Here is an 18,138-nt window from a genome sequence, read left to right as displayed (position 1 = left end):
TTTTTCAATGTCATTTTTTTTGTAGGTAAGATGGAGAGCTGTGACTTCATGACTTTTTAAGTTTAGTAATTATACGTCGGCAAGAGTTGATTTTATTAGGATATCTGGTCTGTGTCGGTCGTGGTGTCCGGTCAAAGTCGGTTGGGTAGGACCAAAATTTAAAAAATATTCTAAATAAATCTTAATTTCTACATTATGACTTTTGTGTATAAGATGGAAACCTAAATTTTTTTTGGTGAATACTGAGATATCAATGACCTTATGAGAAATGTGGTGTTATGGCCGTTTGACCGCACCCTGACCGACTTTATGACCGATTTTTGTCCGGCTTTTACTACAGACATATATCATGAATATCGTGGCTTCTATTACAGCTAGAGACCTAAAATTTTTTTGGTAAAACCTTGAGCAACAATAAACAGATAAAAATATTAATTGGCGCCGCCAACCGCCGTTTTACCGCCGTAACCGCCGAAAATGGCGGTTTCCGTTATTTGCCGTTTTTCGGCGATGTTCAGAAAAAGTAATTTTTTTGTTATGAAAAATAAAAGTTCGTCCTAAAATTTGGTCATCCTAGCTGCAAAATTGGCCGCTCTACAGCTGTTTTAAAATTTAGCGGCTGGCCGCTAAAAAGCGGCTAAGGAGCAGCCTGATCGCTATGACTAGAAAAAGTAATTTTCTCTAAAAATACACATGAACCACCAGAAAAAAATTTTACGTCATTATCTGTAACAGAAGCCGAGATAGAGGGGGGGGTCAATATGATCCCCCCCCCCGCCCCCCCCCCCCCGATCTATTAAGGTGGGAATAGGGGCCCGATCTGTAAGGGTTAAGGGACATTCTACTTTGTATTGTATATTATAAGAGATAAATTGGACTACAATAATAAACCAAATATTGTAAACCTTGATTGTCTGTGTCAGCATTGACCTTATTCTTGCTATTGATATCACGCAGCAGACATAGCAGTAGTAGTTACAAAGTAAACTTTTTTAGTTATTACGCACTTTGGCACCTCTTGATCACGACGGTCAAATATTAGGTAAGATCATTTACGACAAGTTTTACAACAAGTTTTTCTTGATTTTACCGTTTTAAAGTTAAATGTTATTAAATATATTTATATTCTTTTTATTTCTAAACATAATAGAGCCAAATTGACTCAGTGGGAAATTATCAAAGCTTTTAGAATATTGGCTTCCACCCTTGGTCGTGTAAATTAATATGTTAATCATCACAGAAGATTCTATCAGAGGATTAATTTAAAGAGGAGCTAATTTGCCAAATCTTATCATGAGTATAATCACCAATTTAGACGTGCCATCGTTGCCGCTTAAATATTAGCAGCGCAAATTATTAGATAATAATAATAAAACATTCATAAAAGCGAAGCTCTGAAACGGTAGGACAAACGAATATTAACATTTGTGGAGTGTCAGAACTGAATAATCAGAATATAAATGTATATAAGTCGAAACTAAATTGTAAATACTTTTGTTGAAAAATGCTTAAATACAGGATAATGTTGTAAGACATAATTGCATTTTTAGGACTTGACTATAGAAATACTTTGGTTATAACTTTGTACTTTGTTGTCCTAGAAATCAGTATTCCAATAATCAGAGGATAATAATATAAAAATCAACATGTTTAAAATGAACATACGGACAATTTGGTAACGATTATAGAGTTTTTACACTTTCTAAATCGTACCTAACTGTTATATGAATCATCATGCAAAGTAACGGTCGGACCGACCCTAATTAAAGAAAAGACTTATTGATAAATTTGATCAATATAAATAAATTTTCGTATTTTAAATTTAAAATAAGACTGTAAAAAAAAATTTTAGGGGGGGGGGGTATTTTTCATTTTTTAGGGGGGTTAAAAAAATACTAAAATATTTTATTACATGAGATCAAATTGACAATATGTTTACAAATAAAATATTTGGGTATAGTCCTTTCCACGACATCCCTCCATAAGGAGCGATTCTTCGTATTTTTAAAATGGCTTTTTATAGGTTATTTTAGGTTAGGTTAGGTTATATTGTGTTAGGTGATTGCCCCACAGGGTTAGGTAATTGGCCCTGCAGGGTTAGAGCCCCCCGCAGGGGCTAGAAATAGGAGAAAAGCTACTGTGAAAAATACGAAGAATCGCTCCTTATGGAGGGATGTCGTGGAAAGGACTATACCCAAATATTTTATTAATTATTACTATTGTTGTATATTGTAAATCATGATGATTATGGTCGGGTTCATAAAAGGTAAGATACATGTGATCCAGATTCAAAGAAGGCATGTAAGCTATCCACTGTTACAAGAAAAGCTTGCCTGTAAAGCTGGTTCCGGAATAGAGTAATTAATATTAATAGTAAAATAGTGATGTTGTTGTCAGGAGTGGTGGCTTGGTGGTGGCCCAAGCAGGACAAGGTGGGTTGGTTCAGGTTTAGAAGTATTAAACTATAGTAGTCACGTATGATGTTAATATTAATATTTGTTGGTAAAAAATTTAGTATGGTGTTCTCTATCTTTAACAAAAGTACAAAAATTTATATCGAATTTAACAGGTAATCCTTTACTTTTTTCAAGTTTAGAATTCTATTAGTTTCAAGATTTTTAAAATCATTAGGTAACTCGTTATAAACACGAGGAAAATTAAACAAAGGGTGTTTAAAAAATGAAATGCATCGAACATTGGGGATGTAGAAATCATCTGTATTGCGCAGAGCATAAGTTCGGGTTTGGGGTGTCCCACCCCAAGAAAATAGTTATAAACCTTCCCGGGACCTATGAGAAGCTACCCTGTAAAGGAGAACCCGATCGGTTCAGCGGTTAGCGAGATCCCTCGCTACAAACAAACAGACAGACAGACAAACAGACAGACATCGTTCTACTTTGTATTGTAAATGAAAGGAATGACGAAAAACTTAGTAGATATTCCTAATTATGGGAATCTTCACTAAAAATATAAAGGCTTTCTTAAATAAAAAGTGCATGTAACAAAAAAATCTAGGATAGATTTTTGAAAATAAAGTATTCATTCAGATTATAGTTTTGATGAAAAGAATTATTAATAAATACGTTCTATTTATAACAAGGAATAAAATATAGATGAAAAATATTACTTATAATAAATATTCATTATATTATTAAAATTATTCTATATAGTGTATATTCTAATAATACAACCTAACTCTTCTATGATTGTTTTGGTTGGTTTCTCTTTTTTCTAATAGACAATAATATCCATTTTCAAAATTTTTACATATCATAAAATAAGATTCTTGCTGATTTGAATAGATGTAACCTATATTTTCAATTAAGTTATGTAAATTGTGTCTTGTGTGTACTTAAAGTACAATAAGGCTGAGCGAGAGGGGACAATGGGCTATTTATTACACTAGTTCCAAAAGTTATAATAACGTTTTCTTAGTCGCTGGCTAAACAACTTTTGGGATTTAAGTGGATTTTGATTGGTAGGTTAATAAAGTTGAGGTCTCTAACGTTTCAGCCACTAATTGTAATCTACAGAAGGAGTAATTTTGTGTACCATCAATTGGGATGTAAATCTATTTATCAGCCATTGTCTTATCCCTTTAGATCCCTGGTAAATTGATGTAAACTCAAGTTTGATTTATGCCAATTTTACTGAAAAAATCTTTGTAAAAGTTGTAGGACTTGTAAATATTTTTAAAATCCCATGAAAATCATAAGAAAGCAGCTGATAGCGCCTAATAAAAAATGACGTCATACAATACAGATGACCAACGATAGGCCAATATACATTGTAATTGACCAATGGTAAAATTTATAATGGCCTATCATTGAACATTTTTATCGTATGACGTAATTTTTATTAGGCACTATAAGCTGTTTTAATTTAAGCAATTTGTCCGGATTGAAAATAATACATTTTAGTTTTAAATTTTTAAAAATACTAAAACAATAAAAATTCAATTTGAATGAATAAATGGTCCTTCTCTCTTTCCCAGGGGTCTAAAGGGATAAGACAATGGCCAATAAATTGATGTGCACCCCAATGATAATACACAAAATTATCCCTTATGTAGATTACATTTAGTTGTTTAGTGAATAATGATGCAATCAATCAAAATAAAAGTCCCCAAAATTGTTAGGACAACAAATAAGAAAATGTTATTATAAAACTTTGGGGACTAGTATAATGAAAAGCCCATTGTCCCCTCCCTCCCTGTCACTTTCCTGTTTCACAATATTCTGGTGGCTGGGTGTAATGGGTTGGAAAAGTCTTTTTGACAGCCATCAATTTAACCTTTCTTGTTGGGCAGAAAAGGGGGGGAGGGGAATTATGGAGCTACAAAATAATAGCAACATAACTTTCATAAGTTTGAAATTAGAGTAAACCACTAGAGGGAGAAAGGTTTAAATGACTGTATTTCCCAATAGCAACCACCTTGTGCAACCTTTTTATTGGGTCATTGAAAATCAACCAAAATGGTGAAACTTTTATTAACACAGTCAAGTAGCAGAAAATAATTTAGAAGCAGACGAAGGAGGTCTTTAAAAAAGGAAGGGAGGAAGTTGTATGTAATACATCTATACTACAGATCTAAAAGTTTGAAAATAAAAACTCATTTTATCTTATGTATCAAGCATGAAATGTAATATAGTATGCAGGAAGGGACATTTTTCTGTTTATTACACTAGTCCCCAAAGTTTTATCATAACGTTATCTCATTCAATGTTTTAAAAGCTTTGGAGACTTTTATAAAATATTGATTAGTTAGTTGGTATATCAAACTGAGTGTCCAAAAGTTTTAACCACTACATCTACAGAAAGGGTAATATTGTGTATTTTCTTTGGGGATGAATATCAATTTATCGACCATCGCCTTATCCCTTTAGATACCTGGATTGTATGTCAACAGAAAAAGGTTTTATAACTTAATAATTATAGTTTAAAACCGACACTAAACTGAAGGAAGTAAATATTATATCAAAAGATAAAAATAACAAATTAAAGTTTAAAAGAAAATTATTTCCTGTAAATAGGACCAAATGTTCTACTCACATTAATATATGTTTTAAAATCAAACATATTAAAGTAATACACCTAAGTTTAAACTATAAATAAAATATTTAAATTTTGGTTGTAGCCTGGCGTGGAGTACAAGAAATGGAGAAAGAGAAAGATGAAAGTGGAATCTAAAGGGATAAGACAATGGCCGATATGTTGATATACATTTCCAATGATGATACACCAAATTACCCCTTCTGAACATAATGATCAGTGGTTGAAACGTTTGGACACTTAACTTAATGAGCTAAACAATTAAAAATTTTCAAAAGTCCCCAAAGTTGTTAAGCTAATGAATAAAAAAAGTAATCTTAAAACTTTGGGAACTAGTGAAATAAACTGCCCAATGTCCCCTCCCTCCCTGATTTTCCCTGGATAATTAATTTACTGTCACCAGAAGCTAATTAACAAGTCAGGGGTAATGACATAACATACTTTAACAGAGGTCAACAAACCAGGGAGGGAGGGAGGAGACAATAGGCTGTATATTACACTAGTCCCTAAAGTTTTATAATAATGCTTCCTTATTGGTTGGCTTAACAATTTTAGGGACTTTAGTGAATTTTGGTTAATTGGTTTAATAAGTTGAGTGTCCAAACGTTCAAACTGCTAATTGTAATGTACAGAAGGGGTAGCTTTGTGTATCATCATTGGGGATGTACATCAGTTTTTCTGCCATTGTCTTATCCCATTAGATCCTTGTCAAAATATACTTTAATTGTCAAAATATACTTTAATTCTAAACATAATTATATTTAAAAGTAATATGCAAGATTGTTGTTTTTAGTAATTAATTCTAAAGATGTGTATTTCACATAGGTTCAGTTTCAAAGAAATAATACAGATAATTAAACTTAGGAGGGTAGCATAGTCTTAAATTTTATATAACTTTAGTTTTATCTATTCTACATGATATCTATCCTGTATATCCTAAAATATCCTTAAAAATGTGATAAAATGCCATTAAAAATTAAAAATTTACTGTTATTTTCATGTCTAGTTTTCACTTTATCAGTCTGTAATATTATATATCTTAGCTGCCAGTCATCAACACAAACAACGCAAACTCAACTAACTTTAATTCTCTGGGGAATTGCTAAAATTTTAGAAGTGTTTTTTTTTCTCTCTTTCTTACTAGCACTGTCATTGTATAAATTGAAAAGTTTACTTTTAAATATTTTGCACAATTCTTAAAAAGGGTTGTCTGAGCATTTTTTTCTACAACATTAAAAAATTCTATGTATATCTTTTTCATGAAGCTTTATCTTTGTCATGTGCAGTATAATTACAACAAGATCTCAGTAAAAAAAACTTTTAATCATTAAAAAAATAAGTGTTATCAATATTGTTCAAAAAATTTTATTAGGTAACTAAACTTTTACAAATTACAAATTCCCACACATACATACATTGAAACCAACACAAACAATAAAGACACCCACTTGCTCTGCAAACATATAGGTAGAAACTTTTTAATTTTATACAATTTTGTAAAACTTTTAAATTCTACAGGAACCCACAGCTAGTTGAAATTTCATACTTTTGTTTTAAACTTTTTTGATTATATCCCATCCACACACACACATATATATATATATATATCAAGGATACTTTTGCAATAAAAAGTTTCAATTCATTTTTGATATTGTGGTCCAGATGGATAAGGTTGAGGTGGCTCAAAGTTAATGTTTTATATTTATAAGTAAAAGTGATTGTGGACAGAGTATTCTTCAAAAACTGTACATTTTTTTATAATTAATATTTTTAATAAAATATGTAAATAATGCAAACAATATGTTTTACTGGAAAGTAGATGTGTATTTTTTTGAAAAATGGAAAACAAAAGAAATTTAATAGATAATAGGCAAAATTATTGGAAAAATTAAGAAGATAATTCATGAATGGAGAAATAAATAATAATTACTGATCTATTCTGAAAATTAATCTTTAAGCTTAGTGCTTTTTAGTCTGCGGTGGTTGTTACTTTTTATGAAGTTAATCCTGTGTGTTTCTGTGTGCCTTTGTGTGTGTGTGTGTGTGTAAAAATGGGTAAGTTTGTGAGTGTATGTGTGGGTTCATATGGGTGGGTTTGTGTTTCTAAAGAAAAGCTAATATGATTCTGTGAATATTGGTAAAGTTTTGCCAATATTCTCAACATAAACTCCTCTCTGTTATATTCATTGGAATAAAGGGATAGCACTTTTATAAATTTTTATATTTAAGATGAGTTAAGTTTCTTTAACTCATTTTTAATCTAAAATATAGATGATTAAAGAGTTAATCATTATGTAATAGTCTTTTTATCAGTTTTCTAAAAGTGCCTTCTTGAGAACACCCTCCCCTATCTTGAAATAAATCTAAAAATAAGGGGGGAGGTAGTTTTAGGTTTGTTTGTGTTTTTTCTTAATGATAGGTACGTTAAATTATAATGGGTAATAGGTAGCCCCAGAATATTAGGGCACTGCAGGTATAGACCCCACATGGTCCACCATATTTTCAATTTATTTATTTAAAGGAAAGAGGTTTCTTTGCTCAATGAATAATAGAAAGAACAACTTATTTTATTTACAAATTGATCAAAATCTAATTGATTTTATTTATTAATTTTTCAAAATTGAAAAGGCCTCTTACTATATACAGAAAAACTATTTATCCTTGTATATACCATTCATTTTTAAGACCAGTTTATCAATGTTTTTCCCTGGATATCCTCCGCACAATTGAATTCTCACTTGTAGTAAGTTGTAAAGTGTGATATTCACAAATTATTGTCATAACTTTGGAACAACTTTCCAGACTTTTGAGGAAAATCTGGACCAGCTGCTAAGAATTGATAAAATTTAATATATACAACAGAATTAAATATTAAATAAATGAAAGGATGTAAATTTCATGAAAAACATGTTATTTATTGAGATAATTGCTGTATTAAAATAAATTCTTCTCTACGGAAAAAAATTCACTCTTTCTATGTCACAAAAATAGAATGAAATATGTCTCTGACAGAAAATTTATTTATAAAAATACACACTTACACATTCAATAACATTTATTTTGTAACAATTAGAATAACTTTATTCATAAAAAAAAACTTTTTGCCCAATATTGAAAGTTGTCAATGTCATACACCTGCTTCCTTTTTTCATAAAACTAAAAATAGACTAAACTATAATACTACATAATAAAAATCAATAATTTTGGTTACCTTATATGCCATTGGTCTGTATTAGTATGATAATATAGGTTAGAACAGTGCTTGCTACTGACACCAAGGTTTCCTAACAATCAATAAAAATGCATTAAATGTTTCAAATTAAGGTAATTTTTATTTAAAATTTAATATAATGATAAGTTAAATTTGCACTATTGCCTTGTTTACAACAAAATATCCATTAGCAGACACAGGCCCTGAAAAAAGACACATAATTTAAAATGTTTTTTAGTAACATAGAGTTAGTTTAATGATTTTGTTTAGATAATCTATTTATTGTCTAAATCATGTGATTCCTATTTTTTCAAGTTGTATGAGTTCAGCAAATATTTCTCTGCTCTTTTGTTCATCTTTTTCATTTCCATACAAGCTCCTAAAGTAATATTTTATATTAATTCAAACAATGAGCAAAATGGAATTAGAAATACAAGGTTTTGATGCATTTCCTGAGAAGGTGAAAAGGGGGAATACAACACTTCCCAGTTTCAATTTTAAGGGTGAGGTTGGCAGCCCCCTACACCACCCTTCCAAATGTTCATTATTATTATATAACTTATCAACTTATCTTACAAACTAGAATCTTACCAGTAGTAATTAACAACACTTGCTATTTCATCTTTGTAGTCTTCAGCAATATGTCCAAGATATACCAGGACAAGCAATGTATGAGTTGTATGTAGACCTAACAAAATATATTTTAACTTTAAAACACTATTTACTTCACCACACAGAAAATAAATAGAAGTAAGCAAATGAAAACCTACCAAGTGAAATGATTAAAAGTATACTTTTTTGTTGAACAATTGCTTGAACAAACATGAACAGAGAGAACACCCCCATAATAGTATTAGCAGAGAAAAACAAAAATAGTGGGATACTTAGATTACCATACAATTCCTAAAATAATATATAGACACAAAAAAAATTTATAACTGTAAAATTTTCAGGAAAAAAATGTATGGAGGGAATTCTGTTAATTAAGAAATAAGTTTAATTTAAACACTGATAACTTTTCTCCATATAGAAATTTCTTCAGCAAATGTCATGTTTTTTGATAACCTTGTATTGTTCCTATGTGGGCAGAATAAATTTGGTTTTTTTTTCATTTATTTTTATGAGTTATTTAAGCTCATGAATATTGTATTATAGTTTTCAACAATCAAAGTATTTTCAATCATATCTTAAGCTGGTCTAATTTACAAAAGTTTTGGTCAAATCTAACATGAATTCAACAAATTGTAAAAATTAACCATAATCAATAATATTATAGTTAATACTAATATTACAAAAATCAAATCAAACCAATTTTATCTTCCTGTTATAATCAGCAGTCCAACTAGTTATGCATCCAAATGTAGCAAGAAAACTTAATATTTGAATCTCAGCTAAGACAAATGGTATACCATAAGAAGCCACTTTTTTAATAAAAAACACTTTGATAGAAATTTAATTGGATCATTTTTACTAGAATATCATAAAGATTATCTACCTATGCTTAGATTGAAGTAATCAGAAACTTTACAACAAAAAGTATTTATTAAAATTTTACTTAAATGTTGAATAATATTCTAACAAAATTCCTAATGATATGGTGTTCACTATGGAATTTGAATCCTTGTAATCATAAGACATCAAGATAATTTAGTTAGATATATGTCAATGTCAAACCCAAGAATGGATATTTTTTGACTTTTTTTTATAAATGCTAATTGCTCTTAACAGATTAAAAATCTTGTATGTATCCTGGTCAAGTTGTATCAAGTGGATGATAATGGCTCCAAAGAAGAAGAAAACAATAAGAATTAACACTCCAATGTTTGACGGTGGCGGTATCTTTGTAAAGAAGGTTAATCTACCTAAATTTCTCAGTTTTAGTATTAATACAAACTTTAAAAATAGTAAAAAGAAAACTTACTATTTACAAGCTTGCAGTTAAAGAAGGGACAAAGCATTCCATTTAGTATTAGGAAAAAGGGAAATATTAATTGAATACTAGTTCCAAAGTTAATCACTGAGCTTGATTGTACAAACCCCCAGATTTGCCAGCTCATCATAGCCGCCAGAACAATCACAGTCTAATATTATCAAGGAACTTTTAATTCTCAATTTCAGGTCAAAAATAGGGTTATCTTTGTAATTGTAACAATAGCAAGGGAACAAACTTTAATACATAATTAGATAGTCAGAAAAAATAACATCAATACTTATGGAATGTTAGCATATATGTAAATTGAATTTAAATTAAATTTAAGATGATTTTAAAAAGTATACATCTTAAAGTGATCGCGAATTTAATTTTTCAAAATGCATTTTCGTTTACCTTTTTTTATATTTTAAGTAATTTTCAAAGAATTATGCCTTAAAAGTTCAATTAAGTTAGAAAAAAATAAGTTTAAAATGCCGAGAGTATTTCCACATGAAAATAATGTTAAAATCTGAGCAAGAATTAAACTAAGAGAAAATAAGCCATTTCTTTGCTTGCAGATAAAAACAAAAAAATTGATACTTAGAAAATATTTTTGTAATATATCTCTATTAATATTTATCTTTGAACTTTCTCTAAAATGTAGTGAAAAAGTTTGGTTTATTTTATAAAATCATTAACCAAATACCGCTTTGTTTATGCAGGTATAGTGACAAAAGAAAAATTGTTTAAATCTGTAGAAAGAATGATATTTAAGAATTGAAATGTTGAAATAGAATAAACAAATATCATTTGCTTCATATATTCAGCATAAAATATAGCAGTCTTTATATAATATTTACATAAAAATAAGCATTTTATCATCGTAAAATAATCTCGTAATGTGTCGAATTTAATTAAATACCTGTATTATACACACACACACACACACACACACACACACACTCACTCACTCACATTGGCCATTCATGTTTCCCTCTTCCATTCTCCATCCCCCCTCCTTATCTATAGATGTCGATAGCACCCTCATCCTATCTCAATATTTACTACTTGCTAAACAAGCTTCATCATACTGCAGAGCTAAAAATACGATTAGGCCCCCACATAATTGGGGGATTTTAAAGTTTTTACTATAGATTGAGAAAGTTTTTAGATATTATGGTTTTTTTATTTTGGGGTAAAATTCTTGCTTAGATTATATTTGATTAATTAACTAAAATCTATAAAAGATATTTAAAAGAAACAATCTTTAAAACATGAATTAATTTTGCTATAAGCGTTTTCTGAGTACAGCCAGGTTAAATCAAATACACACACACAAACATACATATGGACTCACAGAACTTGATTGTTTAATACTTCAAAACATGGAATAAGATAAAGAGCACACAAATTATATTCTTTTAATATTAATCTGTTATTTATGGATGTACATTAATTAAAGCAAGGCTTTTATCTTAATCCTAAACACAATGTAAAGATGGTTCCTGAGGTAAGCAATAAACCTATACAAAAATTGAAATAAAATAACAGGTTTTTTCAGTTATGGGAATAAAATTATTTACTTTTTATAGCTATTGAAATTTTCCCGTACTGGTCCAAACTTACAACTTAAAATACACTGAAGGGACTGCGACTTTTACAATATTCAGTAATGTTTGGTTTCTATACTTCAACTTAACAAAATCCGTTGGTACCATTTATACCAACGAAAAATCAGCTGACCTTATACCCATATATGGTAATATATTTTCGATTATCGGTAGAAATCGTTTAATCTCCCCGTAAAAAGAAATTACAAACTTTTTTGGTTAGTTTTATATGTATGTAACAAAAGAATTTATTCTACTCTAAATTTGCAAGTAAACTTCAACAAAAAGATTTTTATTTGTCGATTTTGATAGGTTTTAAGATATGTACAATAAAACTCAAAATACAACAATGTTTTCAAGGGAATAAATTCGTTTTTTTAAAGTTTGATTTTTTTTTAAATGGGAAGTATTTAAGACTTAATTCTCAAAATAGTACTCTTAAAAAACATTAATCAGTGACATATATCAACTTTTTCCCAGCTTCGTGAACACTTTAAGACTTAATTATGGTGATATGCTTTTGACATTTTGCTGAATCTCTCTGTGCATATTTTTTGCTATTAATTTACTACCTATCTAATAATTTTGTTTACTTTTACATAAATGATAATATTATTGCTTAATAATTTTAACATGCATAGTTTAACAATTGATGTACAAAATGAATGACCATAATTGTCCAAAGGTTTTGTTTTCGAAAATATTTGATTAAAAGTATATAAAGTCCTTAATTGTGATGCCAATGGTGCTAGTGCCAAAAATTACATTCTGTATTTTCCAGGTTACTGACATAATTCTGAAGGTAATGCTTTTCTCCATTTTCTCCATTGATCTAAATGTTTAGATTTATCTGAAAATTAGATACAGAAGAAAGATTGGGTATAGTCCCTTGTGTAACATCGCATCTTATGGGGCAATTCTTCGTATTTTTCACAATAGCTTTTCTCCTAATTCTAGCCCCTGCGGGGGGCTCTAACCCTGCGGGGCCGATTACCTAACCCTGTGGGGCAATCACCTAACCCAATATAACCTAACCTAACCTAAAATAACCTATAAAACGCCATTTTAAAAATTTGACGAATTGCACCTTATGGGGGAAAGAGACTATTCCCGAAAGATTAAACATGAAAAAGGTTTAAACATAATGATTATGATTTCAGATAACGTGTGTCATAGCTCAGTGGTAATGCACTGAGTTACAGTGAAGGGAGTTCAAGTCCATGTCCACATTAAGCAATTCAAATTTCTCATTTGCAATACATTTATTCAACTTCCCCTTGGTGGTGCAAGAAGGTAGACAAATAAGCAGTTTGGATACTCAATAGCCATTTACATAATATCAGTGCAACCCTTACCCCAAGCTCCTTTTCTGAGACACCTGCCATACTTGGCGAGGGTAGGTAATAAAGAGTAGCTCCCATAAAACATCAGGTCAAGTACTTGAGTGTTCAGCTTGAGCTGTACCTAGTATACAAAAGTGTCTCATCCTACTCCATGAATTACTTAGATCAATCCTACGACTAGAAAACTATGGCTACACACACATGATTCCAATTCTTTTCACTGACTTTTGATTTTACTTTTTTTTAATGTATCTATGTAAATTTAATTGTTAATATATTTAATACAATTTAGGTTTTTGTATAATTGCTACTGGATGATTGTTAAGTTGAAGACCAAGTGAAACTACATATATTTACTTACAATTACCATTACCAACCAGTTAATGCGCACTTACATTTGACTTGCAAGCATTAATTTAAGTAACAGAGTTGAACAAACATCCATTATTTTTAAAAAAGTATAACTACATCCATAAGTGATGAAGCTCTTTGAAGTAAAAAATAAATCTATTAAACAAAGAAAGACAATTGAAGGGAGTTAAAGAGTAAATGACCAATCGAAAAATTTCTTTAAAAAAATAAGTTGATTACAAGAAATTTGTACACCAAAATTTAGAAAATTTTAAATCAATCAAATTATTAGCTTTTTAAAAAAATAAGTTTCCTGCAACTATTTCAAGCAGAGTTGGCCCAACCGGTCTAGTGGTTAACAAGATATACAGAACAGTTTAATATCACTTCACTACAGATTTGTAAAATCTAATTTAATCTTTTGCTTCAACAGCAAAGTTATAGAGTATAACTGTTGCGATATCTTTTAAAGGTATTTAATATCCATAGTTTGTTTTAGCTTTCTCAAAGCATATAAGTTTGTTTAAATTATTGCAATCCATAAAGTATAACTTTGCAGGGAGGAAGTGGACATTGGGCTTTGTATTACCAAAGTTTTTTAAGAACATTTGACGTTTATAAGAATTGGTTGACAATTTAGAGGACTTTTATTAAATTTTGATTGGTTGATTCATTAAGTTGAGTGTCCAAGCATTTCAACTAGGGTTGGGCCGGATACTTTTTTGGCCGGATACCGGATACCGGACATCGGCTGATTTCAAATGCCGGATATCCGGCAAATATCCGGTTATCCGGCCAAATTACCGGATATCCGGTCGGATAACCGGCCAAATTACCAGATATTAAAGTAGTAAAAAATCTTATATAAATTTACATAAAGTTAAACTTATTCAGAAAAAATGTTCTTCTAGCTTCAATAATAAGAAAATTATAGCCATTTAAGATTTTAAAAAGCAGAGATTTTTTGTGTAAAGTATAAAAAATTATAGAGCCGGATATCCGGCCGGATAGTTTCAATATCCGGTATCCGGCCGGATACTGAAAATGACCGGATATCCGGCCACACCGGATATCCGGCCCAACCCTAGTTTCAACTAATAATTATAATCTAGAAAAGGGGTAAATTTGTGTATTATCATTGGGGAAGTACATCAATTTATCGACCATTGTCTTAAACCTTTAGATCCCTGATAACTTTGCCTGTTATATTTTATGGCCTTATAATTATGAATTACCATTAATATCTTCTATGTACATATGCGTCACTGTTAATTACATTAGACTGTAATGTGTATCGTTACCCAAAGTTTTATCAACATGTCAACTAATTAGAGACGTTTACTAAATCTTGATTGGTTGATGCATACTAACAGTGTCTAAATTCGATAAAAAAGAAAAAAAAATTTGGGGGAGGCGAAAATTTTTTTTTTGGGGGGGGGTTGGTAGTCAACCCCACTATTTTGATTTTAGTTTTAAAAGAAAAAAAAATTTGGGGGGGGGTATTTTTCATTTTTTGGGGGGTTAGGGGTGTCCCACCCCCTAGAAAATAGCCTAAAACCACCACAGGACCAGTAGGTATATTCCCTGAAGAGTAGAATCCGATCCGTTCAGTGGTTACCAAGATCTTAAGTTTCAGGCGGACGGACGGACGGACAGACGGACAGACATCAAGCTACTTTGTATTATAGATAGGATATATGTTAACTTATAATTTGTCAAACATTACGATAAAGTCAAGCTGCATTAAATAGAAAAGGCATTGAATTAATTTAAAAATATCAATCCGAATTTATAGTTTTAGGGAACAATACGCGGCGTTCGATACATATAACCAGGAAAGGAGGGGGGACATTAGGCTGTTTATAACACAAGCCCCCAAAGATTAATAATAACGTTTTTTCTTAGGCGACTTTTATTGAATTTTCATAATTTGCCTATATAAGATGAATTTCCCAACGTTTCAACGAGAAAAGAAGAGGGGATTTTGCTTCAATTTATCGGTCATTGACGCATCCCTTTAGATCCCTGCATATAATCCTTGTTAATCTTATTAAATAAACCATATCTCATACATTTATAAAAAAAAAAATGTATTTACTTTTTAAAAAAGTAAATTGTTTCGAAGTAAAGAAACAAAAAAAAGAGTAAAAAAAGTTAAATGTTATACAATTAATATGGTTATCCCTTCATCGTTCATTTCCGTACAAAAGTTTGTTTGAAACTGAGCAATGTCATCGCTAATTTGGATCAAGAGGGAAGGGACGGGGGGTTGATAAGAATCATAGTTGCTGATTTTATAACTTGTATTTTAATAAACCTTTTTAAAAAGCGAAGCTTTTCCATCAGTCCAACAGTCCGTCCCTAATGATTAGGTCTTTTCGTTAATTTAGACATGTTATTATCGTCCTACCGATTTCAAACTTTGCAAGGTGATTCTTGTAGTAGATAGGAACGATTTTGAAAGCGAAACATAATCATTATCAAGAAGTCAATACGTACATTGAAAATTTACTGATTTTGAACTTCATTGGTTAGCAAGATCCTACACATGCACACACACATTCTACTAATTCTAAATGAGATTTCAAAGGCTATTTTAATTTAGATATTATGTGGTAATTCTAGTGTAGCTTAAAAAAAGCTTAAAAGTTTGTTTCAAGGACGTCCAAGGGGGGGTAAAGGGGTGATTACCCTCCCTTCCAAAAGATTTTGGACATAGGCACCCACAAATTTCACCCCCCCCCCCCATATAAAATTTACCCCTTCCTTGTGGGTGCCCCAGGGTAAAATTTTTTTTATGGGGGGGGATTGTTTACCCCTCCCAACAGATTTCATGGGGGTAACTACCCCCCACAAACAAATTTTACCCCCGCGCTATTTACCCCCCCAAATAAAAAAGCATGGACGCTCTTGGTTTCTATGCAAACATTTGTATTAAATCAAAGTTATTATTAAGTTAGAGCTGTATAATTATCGCTTTTTGGTATCTTAATGCAATATTTAAAAGATCTAATTTACACGAATTTATGCGTTTCATTGAAATGTCCATAAAAATTTCATATGCTAGCAAAATTTTAGGGTTTTCCTAGCCCTTAATATGAAAACGTAAGACTTGGAAACAGTGTGGAATCATCAGGGGGTAAAAAAGCTGAAGGTAGGCCATAAAAATTTCAATTCTAAATACAGTTTACCGCACATCACTGCTCATTATAAAAGCGAGGCCTTTCTATAATTAGGGTCAGTCAGGAACGGATAGCTTTTTTTGTTGATTTAGGCAGGTTAAAATTGTCCTATCGATTACTAACTTTTCATGGTGATTCCTGCAGTAATGAGGTACAATTAGAAAGCGTAGCTACTCTATAATGGTTACCAGAATGTCCGTACGTCCATTTTAAACATGTTGATTTTCAACTTTCTTAAAATCAAATTTTTATGTGTCATTTTATCCGATTGATCTGATTTTTGGAATACAAATTTCGAGGACAACAAAGTACATTGTTATAAGAGAAGCATATATATATATAATCAAGTCCCAAAAATGTAAGTATGTCCTTAAACATTATCCCGTATTTTTGCATTTTTAAAACAACTTTACTTAAAATTTTGTTTGGATTTTTATACATTTATATTCTGATTATTCAGTTCTGACACTCTATAAATGTTAATGTTCGTTTGTCCTAGCTTTTCAGAGCTTTAATTTTGTTCAATGTTGTCATCCTTGTTAAACTATAATTTAACAAATAGCATCAATAAAAAATTACTCTTTAAAAAGAATTATTTATAAAATTTAGGAAAATATATGTCTGGTCTTAATGTGTTATCTATTTTCTAGCCATCTTTTTTTACACAGAGATCTAAAGGGATAACAATGACTGATAAATTGATGTACATGCTCAATGATGATACACAAAATTAGCCCTTCTCTAGATTACAATTAGTGCTAGAAACGTTTGTACATCCAACTTAATAAACCAACCAATCATAATTCAGCTAAGTCCCAAAATAAGAAAACGTTATCATAACACTTAGTGGACTAGTGTAACAAACAGCCCATTGTCCCCTCCCTCCCTGTCTATTTTCACAAAAAAAAACTTTCAATTCACTGTTATCTAAGGAGGGTATCAAACCCTCCTCAACCGCACACCACTGATAATTAAACTAGAATACTCTTTAAAAATAATTATTTATTGTAAATTTCTGGTAATTTAAGAAAATATATGTCTGGTCTTAATATTTTTCTCTATTTCACACAGAGAGGAAGGAGACTTTTGGGCTGTTTATTGCCGAAGTTTCCAAAGTTTTATAATCTTATTCGTTGTCTTAACAACTTTGGAACCTTGTAATGAATTTTTGTTGGTTGATGCATTAAGTTTCAACCACTAATTATAATCTACAAAAGGGGTAATTTTGTGTATCATAATTTGGAAAATATATCAATGTATTGGCCATTGTCTTATCCCTTTAGATCCCTGATTTTCCCAAGAACTTGCATGGATCTTGAATTTACTGTTATCTAATTTACTGTTATTTATCGGAAATTCTTTAATCAATGTTTATGGCCGAGAAGGAATTCTAATCATTCTCAGGGATCTAAAGGTATAAGACAATGGCCGATTAATTTATTTACATCCCCAATGGTTATACCTAAAATGAACCCTT

At 30.6% G+C, this 18,138-nt stretch overlaps 1 protein-coding gene and 1 long non-coding RNA gene across 2 annotated transcripts in view; one reads left to right on the top strand and one right to left on the bottom strand.

Annotated features, from left to right (window-relative positions):
• The window catches only part of LOC145331579 (long-chain-fatty-acid--CoA ligase ACSBG2-like), a 292,684-nt gene that overhangs the window by 79,476 nt on the left and 195,070 nt on the right, over positions 1-18,138 (top strand). The window lies entirely within an intron of this gene.
• On the bottom strand, positions 8,077-9,161 carry LOC145331546 (uncharacterized). Its single transcript, XR_013883779.1, has 4 exons — positions 9,034-9,161; positions 8,855-8,951; positions 8,264-8,642; positions 8,077-8,208 (listed from the first exon to the last, which is right to left on the bottom strand). It is a non-coding gene; the product is annotated as an uncharacterized LOC145331546 (long non-coding RNA).

This window comes from Acartia tonsa, chromosome 11 (genome assembly GCF_053477335.1).
Source record: "Acartia tonsa isolate MP-2025a chromosome 11, ASM5347733v1, whole genome shotgun sequence".
Classification (NCBI taxonomy): domain Eukaryota; kingdom Metazoa; phylum Arthropoda; class Copepoda; order Calanoida; family Acartiidae; genus Acartia; species Acartia tonsa.
Note: the sequence above shows the minus strand (reverse complement) of the source record. Positions and strands in the feature narration are given on the sequence as shown.